This window comes from Lynx canadensis, chromosome D3 (genome assembly GCF_007474595.2).
Source record: "Lynx canadensis isolate LIC74 chromosome D3, mLynCan4.pri.v2, whole genome shotgun sequence".
NCBI classification, from domain to species: Eukaryota; Metazoa; Chordata; class Mammalia; order Carnivora; family Felidae; genus Lynx; species Lynx canadensis.
The window spans coordinates 64,503,082-64,516,015 of record NC_044314.2 but is presented as its reverse complement, the minus strand read 5'-3'; the positions used below and the strand labels follow the sequence as shown (position 1 = coordinate 64,516,015).

At 45.8% G+C, this 12,934-nt stretch overlaps 1 pseudogene; it reads right to left on the bottom strand.

Moving 5' to 3' along the window:
* Window positions 1-1,455: 1,455 nt before the first annotated feature.
* On the bottom strand, window positions 1,456-1,568 carry LOC115498917 (annotated as a pseudogene).
* Between the last annotated feature and the right edge of the window lie 11,366 nt (window positions 1,569-12,934).

Sequence of the window (12,934 nt, the reverse complement as noted above, 5' to 3'; positions counted from 1 at the left end):
GGTGTTTATACTTTCGTACTTTTATGCTTTTTTTTTACGTTTTGGAAAATAGATTTTATTATTGGTCACCCATGGCAGATGTGCCCCAGGCTCCTGTGGTTACCCTCCACTGTTTACATTCGTCTGTGTTAAAATCAGATGCAGAGATCTTTCTTAACAGTTTTCTCCAACCACACTTGCTGAGTGTCTGTCCTTCCAGAAACACTTGCTAGAAAGACATTGGGCAGCAAGCATAAAAATAAGAATGGCCTTCGAGTTTAGCTTCAACATGTAGAGAACCTGCAATCATCACTCCTGCCCTCAAAACAAGAAAAAAGCTGAAATAACTGAAAAAAAAATATATATATATATACATATATTTTTGTTTGTTTTTGTTTTTGAAAGAGAAAGAGAACATGAGCCGGAGAGGAACAGGGAAAGGAAGACAGAGGATCTGAAGCAGGCTCTGCACTGACAACAGAGAACCTGATAGGGGGCTTGAACTCACAAACTGTGATATCATGACCTGAGCTGAAGTCAGATGCTTAACCAACTAAGCCACCCAAGTGCCCCTAAGGACTTTTCTTAGATCCATCAGTGAATTGAGGTCATGGGACAACACCCCATCCCCAAAACTGTAGAGACATTAAAGACAGAGTATCACAACTTATCAGTAGCAGAAGCCACTGGAACCAGGAACTGGTAGGAACACCTCCGTGACCCCTTAAATGGTAGTGTCAGTGAAATGCTGGAGGCTGAGTGTGGGTGAGCTTGAGAATTAAAATCTCACCCTTGGGGCGCTTGGGTGGCGCAGTCGGTTAAGCGTCCGACTTCAGCCAGGTCACGATCTCGCGGTCCGGGAGTTCGAGCCCCGCGTCAGGCTCTGGGCTGATGGCTCAGAGCCTGGAGCCTGTTTCCGATTCTGTGTCTCCCTCTCTCTCTGCCCCTCCCCCGTTCACGCTCTGTCTCTCTCTGTCCCAAAAATAAATAAACGTTGAAAAAAAAAATTAAAAACAAAAAAATCTCACCCTTAAGAGAACCATTCTAATGTGGGTGGGGGGGGGGGACATTTTTATGGGTTTTACCTCCAAGGAGTCCCACCAGGTTCTCACAGTGAATGAAGATCAGAGCAAAATTCTTTTGTGTATCACACAAGGGGAAGGGGAAATATAACCATCTGAAATATGCCCAGATTGTTCATTGTCCATCAAAAAAAGTCCAGCCAGCAAGGAAGACAACTTCCTCAGAGCCTCATCCAACACGGGGGAATGGATAACCCTAACCCCAGCCCCTTGTAGCCTTTGTCTTACCCTAACGGGGCAAAAATCCCAGAGAAGCAGCACTTGCAAGGATCATGGGCCAGGCCACAGGCCCACTAGGAGACAAACCTAATCATACGATCCTGGGACACTTCCCCTCCCTCCATGCCTTCCTGCACCATTAACAGGGCTCCTGCATACTAGAGGATTACAGCTGAAAAAGCTGCAAGGCTGATTCATCATGAATTGGTGTGTCATCCTTGTGCAGGGGCCATACTCATTTTCTCTGTATCGTTCTAATTTCCATATATGTGCGGCCCAAGTGAGCACCACTGCAAGGCTGGTTCTTTTTCTTTCCTTTTCCTTTTCCTTTCCCTTTCCTTTCCTTTCCTTTTTTTTTTTTTTTATTTTTTTTTTAAAATTTTTTTTCAACGTTTATTTTTGGGACAGAGAGAGACAGAGCATGAACGGGGGAGGGGCAGAGAGAGAGGGAGACACAGCATCGGAAACAGGCTCCAGGCTCTGAGCCATCAGCCCAGAGCCCGACGCGGGGCTCGAACTCCCGGACCGCGAGATCGTGACCTGGCTGAAGTCGGACGCTTAACCGACTGCGCCACCCAGGCGCCCCTCCTTTCCTTTTTTTAAAGACTGGTTCTTTTGAAGAAGGAGTCTTTAGGGAAACCCAAGGACAACAGGGGAAACATAAAACAAGTACAGGAGAGGAAATTGCAGCCTCTGAGCCTCACTCCAAGCCAGAAAAACATAAAAACCTCTCATTAAAATGTTGTCTATCTCAGTTCTATTACCCAATATATGTCTGACATTTAACAACAACAAAAAAATTGCATGCTAAAGGAAAGGCACCATCTGAAGAGAAAAAGTAGGCATCAGAACCACGCTTGGCTACAGCAGAGATGTTGGCATTACTGGACAGGAAATTTAGAGATTTTATTTTTGGGGGCACCTGAGTGGAGTTGGTTGAGCATCTGACCTCAGCTCAGGTTATCTTGTGGTTTACGGGTTCAAGCCCCGCATTGGGCTTTGTGCTGACAGTGCGGAGCCGGCTTTGGAGTCTCTGTCTCCCTCTCTCTCTGCCCTCACCTGCTCTTGAGTGCTCTAAAAAATGAATACACATTATGGGGCACCTGTGTGGCTCAGTCAGTTAGGCATCTAACTTTGGCTCAGGTCATGATCCTGTTCATGATCTGGTTCATGAGTTCGAGCCCCGTGTTGGGCTCTGTGCTGACAGCTTTAAAAAAAAAATTTTTTTTTAAATGAGTAAACATTAAAAAAAATTTAAAGGTTTTATTTTTTAAGTAATCTCTACATCCAACATGGGCTTGAACCCCAAGATTAAGAGTTGCATGCTCTTCCAACTGAGCCAGCCAGGCACCCCCCTCCCCCCCTTGGACAGGGAATTTAAAACAACTCTGGTTAATATGCTAAGGGCTGTCATGGAAAAAGTGGGCCACATGTAAAATTAGATGGATAGTGTAAGCAGAGAGATGGAAACTCTAAGAAAACAACAAAAGGAAATGCTAGAAAAAAAAATGAACAGAAATGGAGAATGGCTTTGGTGGGCACATAGGTGGAAAAAAAATCAGTAAGCTTGAAGATATGTCACTAGAAACTTTCCAAACTGAAATGCAAAGAGAAAAATAAAAATAAAAAAAGAAAAGTAACAGAATGTTCAAGAACCACAGGACAATTATAAAAGATGTCACATATACAAAATAGGAATTCCGGGAAGAAGACAGGAACAGAAGATTATACTTAAAGTGTAATGGCTGGGACTCACTGCCCATGTCCTGTGAGGTCAGTGGTGGCAGACATGTGGCTCAGAGGCCCAGGCACCCACAGCAGCAGCTCTGGGCTGGGTGAGCACCCTGTCACTGTTGGGGATGGGCCCAGTATAGCCAGCACCCCTTCATAGGCACCAGCCTCGGAGTGCTGCATCAGTGAGTGCGTCCTGGCACCAGGCACTCTGGGCTTGGTGGCTGAACCACTGTAAACCCCAGATATGTTCCCAACTTCTGGTGGTATGGCCGATGTGCTCACAACTCATGGACACCTGAGCAGCATCCACCATGGCTATCCAGGAATGGGTGGCTGAACAGAATTGGAGCATGTAACCCAAACCCAGTGGGCATTCTGGGACCCTTCTCTGCACAAGCACACTATGGATGCATCACAGGAACGGGACACAGAAAGGGACAGATATAGCCACAGAAGCTACAGGTGGAAGCCTGAGTTCCCTTAGCCAGAGGTAAGCCTGGCCATCTAGCCAGGCATCACAGCCCCTAAGCAACAGTGAGCTTTTGTCCTCAGCACAGAAATGAGTTCTCCATAAGTGACATAAGTCATTTACAAAGTAGTATTTGTGGCAAACTCATTTTTGCAATAACATAAGTGCTGGGAGGGGCGCTGTCTGGCTCAGTCAGTGGAGCATGCAATCCTTGATCTCCAGGTTGTGAGTTCAAACATGTTGGGTGTAGAGGTTACTTAAAAATAAAATCTTTTTTTTTTTTTTTCAACGTTTATTTATTTTTGCGACAGAGAGAGACAGAGCATGAACGGGGGAGGGGCAGAGAGAGAGGGAGACACAGAATCGGAAACAGCCTCCAGGCTCTGAGCCATCAGCCCAGAGCCCGACGCGGGGCTCGAACTCACGGACCGCGAGATCGTGACCTGGCTGAAGTCGGACGCTTAACCGACTGCGCCACCCAGGCGCCCCAAAAATAAAATCTTAAAAAAAAAAAGTGCTAAGAAAAACAGAGTGGGGCCCTGGCTTCCCAGAAAGCCATGTGGGTGCACTGGTGTGTCTCCATCATGGAAAAACACAAAAACAAACAAACAAAAAAAAACCCAAACAACAAACTGAGAATATTCTAAAAATTTTTTTTAATTTTTTAAAATATTTATTTATTTTTGAGACAGAGAGAGACACAGCATGAGCAGGGAAGGGGCAGAGAGAGAGGGAGACACAGAATGTGAAGCAGGCTCCAGGCTCTGAGCTGTCAGCACAGAGCCCGATGCAGGGCTTGAACTCACGAACTGTGAGACCATGACCTGAGCTGAAGTCAGACGCTTAACCGACTGAGCCACCCAGGCGCCCCGAGAATATTCCAAAATTAATGACAGAAACCAAATCACAAATTCAGGAATCTTAGACACCACCAATCAGGATAAATATAAAAAACACTCCACCTAGGCATATGATATTCAAACTGCAGAAAACCAAAGACAAAGAGACAATCTTGAAAGAAGCTAGAGGAAAAAAACAAAAATATAAAAGCAGCTCACCTATAGAGAAATAAGGATGGAAACCACTTCATATTTCTTGTCTGAAATCATGCAAGCAAGGAGGGAGTAGAATATTTTAAAAGGCTTATGTAGATCTGGGATTCTGACCTATACAATTTTCCTTTTTTCTAAATAATTTTTTTTCTTTGAAAAATTTTTTAATGTTTATTTGAGAGAAAGAGAGAGAGAGAGAGAGAGAGAGAGAGAGAGAGAGAGAACATGAGTATGCAAGTGGGGGAGGGAAATAATGAGAGAGAGACACAGAATCCAAAGCAGGCTCCAGGCTCCAAGCTCTCAGCACAGAGGCTGATGTGGGGCTCGAACTCATGAGCTATGAGATCATGCTGTGAGATCATGCCCTGAGATGAAGTCGGATGTTAATCAATTGAGCCACCCAGGCGCCCCTGAAGAATTTCTTTTAACATTTCTTGCAAAGCAGGTATCCTGGCAACAAATTCCTTCCATTTAAAAATTTTCATTTTTAAAAAATATTTTTAAAAATTTATTTATTTTGAGAAAGAGAAAGAGAGAGGGAGAGAACAATGTGGGGCTTTGAACTCATAAACTCTGAGATCATAACCTGAGCCAAAGTGGATGCTTAACTGAGCCACTCAGCCGCCCCAATTTTTTTTTAAGTAACCTCTATATCCAACGTGGGGCTCAAACTCATGACCCTGAGATCAAAAGTAGCATGCTCTACTGGTAGCCACTCTGATGCCCTGAATTCCTTTAGCTTTTGCCTAAGAAAGTATTTCTCTATTTTTGAAGGATACTTTCACTAGATACAAAATTCTAGATTGGTGTTTTTTTTTTCTCTTTCAATATGTTTAATAGGAGTAGTGTGAGGAGACACCCTTGCCTCGTGCTTGGGGACACATGTAGCTTCTCATCATTAACAATGTTATCTATAGGTTTTTGTTCTTGTTGATCATTTAATTGAAGTATAGTTGACACATACCTACAGGTTTTTTGTAGATATTCTTTGTCAAGTTGGGAAGGGTCCCCTTTATTCCTACTTTGCTGAGTCTTTATGATGAAAGGTGTTGGATTTTGTTAAATGTTTCTTCTGCATCTATTGATATGATCATGTGATTTTTCTTTTTTAGCTTGTTGATATGATGGATTACCTTAATTGATTTCCTAATGTTGAACTAGCCTTGCATGCCTGAAATACATCCCACCTGGTCATGAGTATGCAATTCTTTTTTTAAAAGATTTATTAAGATTTTTCTTCATGTTTATTTTGAGGGAGGGAGGGAGGGAGAGAGAGAGAGAGAGAAAGAGAGAGACAGAGAGAGAGAATGAATGAGTGGGGAAGGGGCAGAGAAAGAGGGAGGGAATCCCAAGCAGGCCCCATGCCGTCAGCGCAGAGCCCTGCATAGGGCTCCAACCCATGAACCATGACATCATGACCTGAGCCGAAACCAAGAGTTGGATGCTTACCCGATTGAACCACTCAGCTGCTCTTTTTTTTTTTTTATTTTAGAGACAGACATAGCATGAACAGGGGTAAGGGGCAAAAGGAGGGAGAGAGGGAGGGGCACTTAGGTGGCTCAGTTGGTTAAGCATCTGACTTTGGCTCAGGTCATGATCTCAGTTTGTGAGTTCGAGCCCTGCCTCGGGCTCTGTGCTGACAGCTCAGAGCCTGGGGCCTGCTTCAGATTCTGTGTCTCACTCTCTCTCTGCCCCTCCCCTGCTCATGCTCTGTCTCTCTCTGTCTCAAAAAAAAAAAAAAAAAAAAAAGGAGAGAGAGAGGGAATCGCAAGCAGGCTCCACACTTACCATGGAGCCTGACATAGGGCTTGATCCCATGACCCTGGGATCATGGCCTGAGCCAAAATCAAGACTCAGATGTTCAACTGACTGAGCCACCCAGGTGCCTTTAAATATTTTATTTTTATAATTGTTTTAATGTTTATTTTTGAAAGACAGAGAGAGACAGAGTGTGAGCAGGGGAGGGCAGAGGGGGAGACATAGAACCCGAAGCAGGCCCAAGGCTCCAAGCTGTCAGCAGAGCCCAACGTGGAGCTTGAACCCACAAACCATGAGATCGTGATCTAGAGCCGAAGTCTGACACTTACTGATTGAGCCACCCAGGCACTCCTTAAAGATTTTAAGTCATCTCTATACCCAACGTGGGACTTGAACTCACAACCCTGAGATCAAGAGTTGCATTCTCCACCAAGCCAGCTAGGCGACCCTATAATATTGTAGGATTTGATCTAATATTTTGTTGAATATTTCTGCATCTATGGCCATGAAAGATATTGGTTTGTAGTTTCTTCTTTTGCAGTATCTTTATCTGATTTGGGTACATTAGAACCAGGTGCATTCCCTCTATTTTCTGAGGAGACTGTAATAGAGAATTCCTATCATTTCTTCCTTAAAATATGTCTGGTGCAATCATGCACCACTGGGTAGGTACTATCCAAATGAGTTGCAACTTATGTCCACACAAAACCCTGCACATGACATTTTATAGCAACTTTATTCATAGTTGCCCCAAACGGGAAGCAACCAAGATGCTCTTCATAGGTGAATGGGCAAACTATGGTATATCCATACAATGGAATATTATTTGGTGATGAAAAGAAATGTGCTGTTGTAAACAGAGAGGACAGTGGTGGTTACCAAGGGCTAGGAGGTGAGAGAAATGGAGAGATGCTTGTCAAAAGGTACAAGCCCTCACTTATAAGATGAAGGAGTTCTGGGGATGTAGTACACAGCATGACGACTATAGTTACTGTGTTGTATACTTGAGACTAAGAGTAGATTTTAAGTGTTTCCATCACACACACACACACACACACACACACACACACACACAAAAGGTAACTGTGTGAGGTTGGTGGATGTATTAACCTGAGAGTGGGGATTATTTCATGAAGTAATTGTATTTTGAATTATCATTTTGTACACATTACACACATACACACACACACACAATTTTGCCAATTAAATCTCAGTAAAGCTGGAGGAAGAATGAGCTATCAAGTCATAAACAGACATTAAGTGGACTTAAATGCACATTGCTAAATGAAAGAGGCCAATTCTGTATATTTTCAATTACAGGATATTCTGGAAAAAGCAGAACTATGGAGATTACAGAGCAAAAAGATCTGTGGTTGCCAGCAGTGAGGGGGAGGAGAAAGGGGAATAGGTATACTGAAGGGAGAGGGGGTACATGGAGGTCTGTGTGCTAGCTACTGTTATTCTGTCCATCCAAAACAAATAAAAACAATAAAGTCTACTAAAAAAAAAAAAATAAGGAAAAGAGCAAGAGGGACTGAGTGGCCAGATTTGAAGGAGACAAGCTCTCAGGAGATGTGGGGGTCAGGAAGTGACTAAGCTGGTTTGAGAACCATCAGTGAGAGATACAGGTGCCCCATGACCCAAGAGGATTCTGGCAGTGGTAAATTAACTGCTTTCCAGATTTAATGCATGGATTAGAGTCCTGGGGAGCAAAATGCAGTTGTAAATAAAGCCCAAGTTCTACTTTTTGCACAGAGTAAACATAAGTAAGCAGCACTGTCTGCAGCCTTCCCAGTCATGGATATGGCAACTTCCACGCAATGTTTTCTAACTGTAATGGTTGCCCTTCTCCAGCTGCCAGAGTAACACAAAGTATTAAACCTCTTGAGACCTGTCAACTGCATTTTAGAAATTCCTCTATGTGACAGGAGTGCTACGTGAATCTGGTGGACAGTAGGACTATCAGCCTGAGTGGGGAGATGCTTTACGGGAAGGACTTCACGTCTCTGCTGTGAGGCCTTGGGCCTGTGGTCTCAGGCCTTTCCTCTATCCTCCAGTTTGTAATAACACCGGGTGGGCACACACAGCAAATTCACCCTCGGGGCTGAGTGCAGAGGGCCGAGCCTGGAAGGGCGTGGGGTCAGTGGGCTGGAGCAGTTCGCAGGGAGCAAGATCAGGGCCTTCTGCACAAGGGAGATCACTGTGACCTGATTCCTGAGGCCTGTGGCTTCTGTTAAGGTGTGATGGAGGCAGGGACATGGTGTCAAGGACCAGAGTGGAGGGGGCTCCCTTAGGGGCCTGGTGAGGCCCCCCAGAATCAGAAATGGATACCTGTTACCTCCAAGGAAAAACAAACCCAAAGCTCAACCAACAAAAAAGGAAAAGGGGAAGGAGAGCACTGGTGCAGAACCTGCTGCAGGCACAGGACACCTGAGTCCTGGGAGTCACTGGGAGGCAGGTGCTGCCACCCCAGTTCTACCAGCAGAGACTGAGAGCCCACATGGCTTTGCCTGAAGCCCCTTGGCTACCCAGCAGTGGGGATGAGTTCAGGGCATTTCTGATAGCGGCCACTTAGGTGGTGGTAGGCACATCTGCCTTCCTTTGGGGAGCTCCTCTTGCTGGGGGAGACCTGTATTCTCCCATCTCAGGTGGGGCATGCCACCTTGATGACAGCATGCACTTACATTCAGACAGGGGAGCTTGCACACACATGCAGCCTCATCTATAGCACATGGGAAACACAGGGGGGTGTGAGAGGGTGTCTGGGCTGGCTTGGTGGGCTCCCTGCAGCCCCAGGCCAGTACAGCTGCACACCACACTTGGGGAGGGAGTCAGCTATCAAATGGCGTCTCCACTGTCTGCTGAGTCTCATGGCCACATCTGAGAAAGGGAAAGACATGCTTGGAGTCTGACTTGTTCTTACAGACAAAATTAAATCTTAAATTGGGGGCGCCTGGGTGGCTCAGTTGGTTAAGGAACTGACTCCTGGTTTTGGCTCAGGTCATGATCTCATGGTTCATGAGTTTGAGCCCTGGGTGGGGCTCTGTGCTGGCAGGGAAGAGCCTGCTTGGGATTCTCTGCCCCTCCCCCCACTTGTGCATATGCACACACACATTCTCTCCCAAAATAAACAAACACTTAAAAAAAAATCTTAAATTGGATAGAATTCAACCAGGGGTGGCCCCTGCCCCTCCCTCGCAGAGTTCTGGTTCACAGTCCTGGGAGTGGCCCCAGAAATGAATGCACATGTGCCCGTGTTCACCTTTGAGAGAAAACAGTACAGAACAGGGGCTGAGGCATCCTGTTTCCTCTTCGGTCATGACATCTTCTGCCTTTGTCCTTCTGATTTCACTAAAATACTTGGCCTCACTCATCTGCATATTGCTGGCAGTAGCTACTTGTCTTTTTGGGGACTAAACTCTGGCAGCCTGGGTCCTCCTGTGACTCCTCCTGGTCCTGTGCTCCCCGCCAGGCACCGTCCTGGCCTTCCAGGGGCCCAAAGGGCAAACACTGTCCCCGTGGTACTATTCTAAGGCAAGTAATCACTGATGTGCGACTCCCTCCTTTTTGAAACCTGCTTTGGTCCAGCATCTCCCTTCTAACCAAGACATATTCAGAGCCAACGCAGCTCATTACAGCTTTAGGGACTTTTCCATCTAGCAATAATGGTGCCTCTTCTAATGCTGCGCGACTTGGCGCCTCTCATTCTTGTTTGCTCTCCTTTAAGCACTTGGCACGTTTGTAGTTTTTACTTTAGAAATAATTTAATGCCTGTCTTCACTGCCATGGGATGGGCACCATGAGGGCAGCTCTGCTTGTTTTGTTCTCTGCAATACTCACTGCTCGCAGTTGAGTGCCTGACACTCGTCCGAGCTGAGCCCAGCGCCAGCCCTGGCTTTGTTCCCTGCTGCCTTACAAGCTCATCTTTCTTATCTACTGCCCCACCCCAACCTTATTTGTACTTCCATCGTGATCTTAATTTTCCTATACTTCCAAACCAGGAGAGTCTTACTGAACCCACCTGCTGGACACTTCTGCCGGAAACTCTTAAGCTGTGGGTCCACCCCTGACCACTGTGACGTGCTGTCACCCAGGGCCTTGTTCTATTTCTTTGGTTCTGGCCTTTTGCAGTACTTGCTCCATTTTTGAATCCTCTAGGGCAGAAGCATGATGCTACTCATGGCAGGGTGACAGGTAAGGTGCTGGGTAGCCCCACCCTTGCTTACTTATAGGCGAATTGTACTGATTTCACAAAAGGGCTCTGGTGATTAAGATATTTGAAACTCACTGCTGTGTGGGATGTGTGCACACAGCAAAAATTCAAAAGCAATTAAAAAACCAATCCCCATTCCCATCCCTGCTTTGCTTGCACTAGTGCCCTTCTCCCCACCCTGGGTAGTTGGCTCAATCTCAGAAACTCCACATTTTCTAGGCTATAGAGCCAACTGGCTCCCCAAGGAATGGGAATACTTTAGTGTGGAAGTAGTGGCAAAGAAGGAAGTAAAGGCACTGTCCAGGGTTTAGAAGGGAAAAAAGGGGAGCAGAGATTTCTGGGAGTGGTAATGGGGCCACTGGTCTCTCACTCTCCAAGGCAGTTTGTCATCCTGGTGACCCTCTGCAAGCAGACAGTCAGCTTATGTGCCCATGCTGCAAGTCTGCAGCAGAACTCCCACCAGTGCTTGGGCCCCAAACCTTTGGCCTTGGTGTTCCATGTGCCCTGGGGCCCCTGCACATCTCCTTGTCCCCTCCTTCCCACCTGAGATGTGCCCTCCCAGTCCTCCCACCATTTCCACAGCTGATAAGAGGCTTTGTCACCTTTTGGTCTTACTAAAAAAGGGGCGATGGCTTCCCTGCTCCTCTGGCCAAGAAATGAAAAGAGAAAAGCATCTTTACACCCAACACGTGATGGATCTTGTGTTCCTATCACCCCAGCCTCCTTGGGCCTCTGTTTTGCCCAACCCTGCAAAGCCAGCTAACAACACCACTGCACAGGGAAGAACATCCAAGCCCCATGGATTGGTACTTCACAACAGACTTATGGGCATCATCTCAATCAGGGCCTCGCAGAGATAGGCATTCTGCTCATTTCCACTTCTCATGCTGGCTCTCCTTTATTCTTGGCAGAGGCCGTTTCCCACTTCACCTGAAAAAGACCTGTGGGGCACAACCTCATTACATTTCCTCCTCTCTACCTTTTCTTCAAAGGACTTTTGTCTTCAGCTTTCGTTGTGCCAGGCTCAGAGAAAGAGCCCCTTGTGCTGTGTCCTACTTGACCCACCCCTTACCTGGCTCTCAGCCCTGTGAAGTCCAGCAACATTGTCTGCCTACCCCTCCTCAGACTCAAATATGGTCAAGCCTGTCACCTATGAAAACCCTTCTCCTCACACTCCCTTGTGGACACACCCAATCCCTCTCCCTCCTGAACACTTGAGGTTTCAGGTGGGTCTGCACCTGCCTCCACCTGCTCTGTAACTCTGTGACCTGAGCTTGGCTTCTGCTCTTCTCAGAGAGCTGCTCTGTGGCCACTGGTCAGCTCTAAATGCTCTGGTTCTGATTAAATACAGAGAACCAACCAAGAGGTAAGTCTGTGCTGCCAACTGGAATGGCTGCACTACTGCTAAGGTAAGGAGCTCATCATAATTAATGTGGAAAAAAACATGATTATTAATAACTTGTGCTGAATAAGAAAGATGATTATAATTGATTTCTGTAGGATGTGGACAACAACAAAGGGTGTTAATCTCTCAAAGGCAAAATGAATGTGATAATTCTATAAGTGTTTCAAATACCTATCAATTTAGGTGAGATCAGCTCACTTCCCTGAAGAAAATTTCAGACAGGTGCTCCCCTCTCAGGTGAATAGAAAGCAGTTAGTTCGGTTAGCAGACATCTTAGTGCTACCTTACAACAAACAAACAAACAAACAAACAAACAAACAAACAAACAAATAAAGCATTTAGGAAGATCTTCCATTTACTGTTTGTTTTGAGGTACTGGGCTAGAAACTTAAAATATATTTGTATAATCTTTACGACATGCAAGGTTCCACTTTACAGTCAAAGGTCTGAGCATACAGGCTGAAGCACAGAGCAGCACAATGACTGGCCCAAAGTCAGCTGCAGTTATAAGCAGAGGGCAGGTTTTGAACCCAGATTTACGGGCCCAAAGCCTGTGTTCCTTCTATACCACCAATCCAGAAAAATTTCCAGTGTTTCTGTCCTGTAAATAAGTCACTGTATGATGCCCCAAATTGAGAAGAACCAAATGTCCGAGAGTCCCTAATACACTCATGACATCTTGATCTGAAAAAAGAGGCTGCCAAGGACACCTGCCGTGGCGGCAGTGGCTGAAGTGCAGGAAGACGAGAAGAGATGCACATGGGTGCTGTGTCAGGACTCCCAGCACTGCCATCTTACCCCCTCTATAGCCAAATGTCTGAAGAAGAATCTGGAAAACCCGATAGAGTGCTAAAATCCCACTGACCTCCAGAGCACCAGCTTATGGTTCTATCACTGATTACTGTAAGCAAAGTCAAAATATGAACACACTTACTTGGGGAGGCATTGTAATAAAGGCCTAGACGACTTCATATTTTCACATATGAAATTCCAAGTAAACTATACATGCACAGTACTATGTTA